Raw genomic sequence first — 6,498 nt, forward strand, 5'->3', positions numbered from 1 at the left:
GATCAATCCTCAATTTGGTTTTCTGGCGAGAGTGAACGTACTTTTGCGTTCTATTGATTATTGATGGCACCGAACCGCCTGTCCTCCGTCAGGCTTCGCCATTAGCGTCTAATGAAAAAGCGAGGAAACGCGACTCAATTGGACACAAACGGCCAACAAAGAGCTGAGGGACACTAAAGTGGGCGGAGCAATCAATAGCCGGCGACAGAAATGAAATATAGCTTCCGTTCTAACTCCATAGCGAACAACACAGAGATGAATGAACAATAAGAACTCCAGCCGCACACGCACACACACGCACACACGCACACACACACACACACACGCACACACACACACACGCACACACACACACACACACGCACACACACACACACACACGCACACACACACACACACACACGCACACACGCACACACACGCACACACACACACACACACACACACACACACACGCACACGCACACGCACACGCACACACACACACGCACACGCACGCACACACACACACACACACACACACACACACGCACACACACACACACACACACACACACACACACGTCGTTACCTGACAACACAGTGGACGCTGATCTCAGGTCAGCATTCCTTTTGTGTGTCCTTTTGCTCCTTTTTCTTGACTGTCGATCTTGTGCACCGTCGGATCTTGATGACATTTTCAGGGAAAGTTGGGAATGTTAACAGGAACAGATGATTCCATTTTGGCGATGATCCAGAAGAGATCCTGGATTCTGGATTCACTTTAATAGTTTTGGTAACATTGCAGCCAATTGAGTGTCAAAATCTGTTCCTCAATATCTCGGTTTATTATTGGCCGAGGTTTATGGAATTTGGCACAGTCATGTAGGGGGGGGGGTCTCTATCTCGCCACCGAATTTCATCTGGATCAGATCCGGATTGTGGATATTATCAAGATATTTGCCTTGCATTTCAGCCTATTTACTATTAGAGATAGAGATTTCTACCAAAAGTCGTCTTATAGCGGAGCCAGTTCTATCTTTAATGCATCCATCCTTCGTGGCAAGCAAACAGATTTGTTGCATCTTCAAAAAGCTCTGGATCTAAATCCAGAAGAAACCGCCATTACTAAAGTGTGTGAATCCAATTGTTCATTTGTTTTAATGGTTAAGGCATCTAAAACTATCGATACAATAAATGTAGGGACTTAATGTTTTTGGTGTAAATCACAATATAGTTAGCCTGGGGTACTTGGTTGAGGTCTGCGCTCTTTCAGAGGGCTTTTCTAGATTCAGATTCCGACGCTGCCGACACGTTCACAGCGGCTCAAGCCCAAATACTGTTTGTATATTCATCCTCTCACCAATGGGCTGCTCAGATGTGACACAGAGAGGAACACATTCTAGAATCATTATAAGGTCCCGACATATAATAAAGGACATTCCTGCGTCCCTCTATGCCCACATATTGCTGAGGCACACTGGGACTGTTTAAATCCCCTCAGTGGTGCACAGAAACATTTGTTTTCATTGTGAGCAACATATTTCAGAAAGCATCCTGTAATAAGTGTGTCTGCGTTTCCTCCGACGCCGCTGAGACTGACTTATTGTGAACATAAAATGGGATTGGATTTATCCCCGCAGATAAACAAAGACCAACGCGCTAATTACGACATCTAATTAAATGCAATCGCAATCCTTTGAAATTCTCGATTAGGAGGCTGTGAGTCCAATTCCCTGGTTTGATGCTGTCCCAGATTGAATCTTCCAAAGCTTTTTGGGGTTTTTTCGCCCCTCAAGAGGAGAGGTTAGAGGTCAGTGGGCGGTGGACGCTGCAGCCAATGGGATGCTGCTGAGAGCGTATCGCCTGCACGTCCTGGGAAGTTCTGCAAGCTGCAAAACATCAAGGCCGACTTCATTACAGAGCAGCGCAGCAGCGTGCAGCGTTCTCTTCCTACACGTCTGTGTCGGTTCTCCATCGTCCAGGTCACGGTAAATTCAACTGGACTCGTTCAAGACGTTTCACCTCTCATCCAAGAGGCTTCTGCAGTTCTGATAGACTGTTGTTGGAGCAGAAATCAAAGGAACAAAGAAGGGACTGAAACCACCAAGGCCTGTGGAGTCTGATTGCCTTGTTGGTTTCGGCCCTTTCTGTGAATCTGTGATTTCGTTTCCAATTCAATTCTCGAAGTCGTGACCCGTTGCATGTTGTACATTTGCAATGCGAGAGCCCACCGTAGAAAAAAAAGTACATACTATTAATAAAAAAATAATACAAAATCATCTGGATTTCATTGAGAAAAGCAGAAATGATAACAATAGGCCTCGATAAATTATAACCACTGTGTCCCTTTCTGCTTTGACAGATTTGGGTCTTCGGAGAAACGCTGCTGAACTCTGCTGTTCGCCACGAGATGCAGAAAAGCTCAAACAAAGCCGGAGACAGACGATCGAGACGCGGCACTTATCTATAAACCCTCCAAGCACTAAGCTTTAAGCAACAGAAGCTCAACGCCTCGCCGCAACACTGCACCAAAAACGGCAGCAGGTGGTGCGGTGTAAGTCCTGGGGGGCTTGGGGGACTTGGGGTTTGCATAGATTTCACGAGACACTGCGATGAACTGTTTAATAAATGATTAGGAATACTTTTGGTCTGTCATTTACAACGATTATAAAAAAAAAATGTAAAAAAAAAAATAAGAAGACAGGACACAAAATCCTAATCTGATATAAAGTGGGCTGTGATTGATATATTTTCCAAGACATCCATTTCTGCAGCTGTAGACTCGTGGAATAGTCAAGACTTGAATTATGAATCAGCCTGCAACAGTCCAGTAAAACGCCATCGTGTGGCCGGCAGCAGAACCGGCTCCTGAGCATGCATCATCTGTACTTTACGGCACACGTCTCCGGCTCCCGCGAGGACAAAGAAGACGTTATTTATTTATCAGACTATTAGCCACGGACCGTTGAGCCCAGAATGGGTTATCCCTGGAGTAACTGTGCGACTAGGGGGGGTTCATGGCCAGGACTCCACTTAAGAGACAAACACAAAGCCGGGACATGTCTTTCCGGTGCTTGTCGTGTAAAACCAAGGGCGTCGAGCCCCTCATGCTAAGCCAGTTGAGCCCCGAGCGCATTATAGTAAAGCCCCCCCGCTACAAAGGACGAGAGGACATAAAACATGTTCACCGTTTTCTCACGCTTTTATGCTGGTGTAATTACTTACGTGTGTCCGACTGTTTCATTGGTTACTACACCGAAATGCAACAGCTGGACGCATTCCTTCCGGCCACTCCTGCTAATTTACCCCCCCCCCCCCCCCCCAAACAAGCTGGCAATGCATTCTAGGAAAGGACCCAGTTTCACGCCTTCCTGATCAAGCAGCTTTGCACAATAGATGGGACGACCCAAACTGCAGCCACATGTGCGGAACCAATCGCAGCGGAGGTGCAGTTAACGGGGACCACTTAGTCCCTCCCCTCCTCGTCTATCATGCAAAATGTGCTGAGCGGCCGCTTCTCGGATAAAGGTCTTCTGCCCTCCGTCATCCTTCCCGCCATCCTCCGGGAAATAAAGTGATGATGGAAAATCTGGATGAGCCGGGGAGCCCATCCAAAATGCTCATAAATAGACGGCTGCTCATATGTATATATAAAGTAAGATAAAACGTCCCCTGCAGGTACGGTTTGTTCTGCGTTCCTCACCGCCGAGGGTCGCCTGAGCCACTGTCACCTCCGTTTTTCTTTTTTTTTTGGGAGCCTCGTGCGATAAGTGGGATAACTCGATGGCGACGCCCAAACAAGTCTGCTCTAATGACTCAGTGGGGCTGCATGAGCAGAGGCAAATGGGCATGAAATGGTGCCATTAAGCTGGAAGTGAGCGAGTGGCGGGCAGCGCCATCATGGGAGGAAGACACACACACACACACACACACACACACACTGAACAAGAACAGGCCCTAAACACAAGTCCCAGGGACAGCTAAGATCTCAATCAGTTACCCCCCTCCCTCTCTTCGCACACACACACCAACATTTATACATAAAGCAGTTCTCAATACAACAAGAATTATAATAGCAACTAGAAAAGCCCTCGGGGAGCACAGACCTCCGCCAAGCAGCTCATTCCCCTCTGAGTCCACATGGTGTTCTGGATCATCATCACAAGGTTCTAGATTGTTCTTGGTATCTCTTTACCCCAACCAGGAAAAGTAAAAGTGAATCAGAGTTTATGTGTATTTTTAATCCATAAATGTTAAAATGTAATACTTTTTACCTAACGTTAATCTGGATCCCATCCGGATGAAATTCGGTGGTGAGATAGAGATTTAGGGCCCCCACCCTAAATGTCAAATTCCATAAACATCGGTCAATGTCAAACTGATCCAGAATCCAGCATTTCTTCTGGATTATCAACCAAAATGTCATAAACGGTTCCTGGTAAGATTCCCAACATTCCCTGGAAATTCCATCAAGATCCATCAAGAACCGTTTTGAGCTATCTTGCTCACAGACGGACGGACAAACAAATGCCGGTTACATAACGGAGGTAACAACAACAACGACAACAACAACAATAATTCATCATTTTAAACCCTTCTCTAGTTCTTGTCTTGCACGTGTTCTCTCAGATTTCACTTCTGCTCTAAAACTTTGTACGGCCTTCACATTAAAAGCGATCTGAATAATCACACGAGCCGAGGAGATACGTCTCCTTCATCGCGGACGTGAACCTGCGGCGTTGTGCTCGTGTTGCGTCGAGAGCGGCGCAGGAAATGGATTTATCGAAATGCACCTGACGCCATCCCGATCTGGAGCCACAGATCAGGACTGTCTGGTAACGATGGCAGCGGCGTGATCGCCACCTCAACCGTGAACCCGATGGCGCGCCGGCAGGCCTGATGTTGTCTGGCTTGTTTGCAGCTGATTGCAGAGCAGCTGCGGGAAGGCCTTGCTGGCTGCTGGCCACCAGAAACACAAAGCACTCCGAAGGGTGTGAGTTCTGGCAGCAGCTGTCCCGCGTGGACAGTCCTTGGTTCTCGACGCTGTGAAATATCCACTTAAGCGCTTCTGGGTTTTTTTCTTTTTTCTGTTTATGTGTAATAAAATGATTCATAGGGATGTACATGTCAAAGAAATCTTGCGTAACCAAGAGAATTTAAAGCAGACGCTACTCGACACGCATGAGTCATCTCAAGGTCAAATATACTCAAGCGTTTTCTCCCTCTAGTTGCAATATTGTTTCTGTTTTATGTGGGAGTCGCTCTCTCTCGCTCTACCCAACAGGTCCAGACACATGGCTGTCCACTATAATCCTTAGGTTCTGTCCAGGGTTTCTGCCTGTTAAAGGGGAGATTTTTCGATTGCCCCCGTCTCCAAAGTGGGTCAAGTTGGGTTCCGTCTTTCCCAACGGTGTTAAAATAACATTTATAAATAGTTCACGCGTTTCCAGGGTGTGTCATGTGGCAGGCGTTTTGTTCTCAAGCTAAAATAACAAATTGCTAGGTCTGGACAAGCGCGGATGTAGAGAGAAAACTATTTCAGACAGTTTTCAGATTCAAGTCAGCATCCAGACGTCACTTCTTCCATAGCTGCTGACCTGTTTCTGGTGAAAATGTCTCTTTCCTGATTCCGACAACTGCGTTGTAGTAAATCTACTTCCTGAATCTATTTCCTTCTGTGGGCCTGGCTGCCTTTGCCTTCATTGTCCTGTTCCCTGCAAACACTACTGGATCCCTTTAAAAAAAAACAAAAAGCAAATAACGTGCAACTTGTAGGGGGGATAGAAGATAAGATTAATGAAAGGACTATGAGAGGGTCATGTGGGAGAGGAAGAAAAGGAGATGTGGACCTGAAGAGGAGGGGATTTAAGTTATTGTCCATTTATGTTTAACCGTTTAAGACCGACCACAGCGGTGCTTCAGAGCGTTCACTTTTGAAAAACAAGGTATGTATAAAAAAAAGGCTACTATAAAATCTGCTTTATTTTTTGGGGATAAAGTACATAAAATATCTCTTGAAGGCTCAGCAGCAAAAATACAAGGTGCTAAAAGGCAACATAAAGTTCCGGCGGCTGCAGCGTCTCACTGAGTCGTCCTCTGGTGAGACGGGCTCTGTGTTTTACGTTCTTTAGAATTATAGATATTTTCGTGGTATTTCCACGCATCAGTAAGCCTGTCAGCTAACCAACCAAGTGCATTAAAATTATATTCAGTTTTATTTATACAGAAAGTCTTATCAGGGTACTTTACAGGAGTAGCAGGGAAAGACAGAACCCAACTTGTCCCACAAGAGCAAGAACTTTGGCGATGGGGGCAAAGAAAAACTTCCCTTTAACAGGCATAAACCTCGGACAGAACCTAAGGCTAAGTGGACGGCCATCTGTCTGGACCGGTTGGGTTGAGAGAGAGAGAGAGAGGGAGAGACAGGTAGGACGAGAGTCCAAAAAATAATTTGCTTAAACATTTTTAAGATCTCACCTCTCGCTTGGCCGCTTCCTGTCCAGATACATTTATTTC

This window comes from Brachionichthys hirsutus, unplaced genomic scaffold (assembly GCF_040956055.1).
Source record: "Brachionichthys hirsutus isolate HB-005 unplaced genomic scaffold, CSIRO-AGI_Bhir_v1 contig_753, whole genome shotgun sequence".
Classification (NCBI taxonomy): Eukaryota; Metazoa; Chordata; class Actinopteri; order Lophiiformes; family Brachionichthyidae; genus Brachionichthys; species Brachionichthys hirsutus.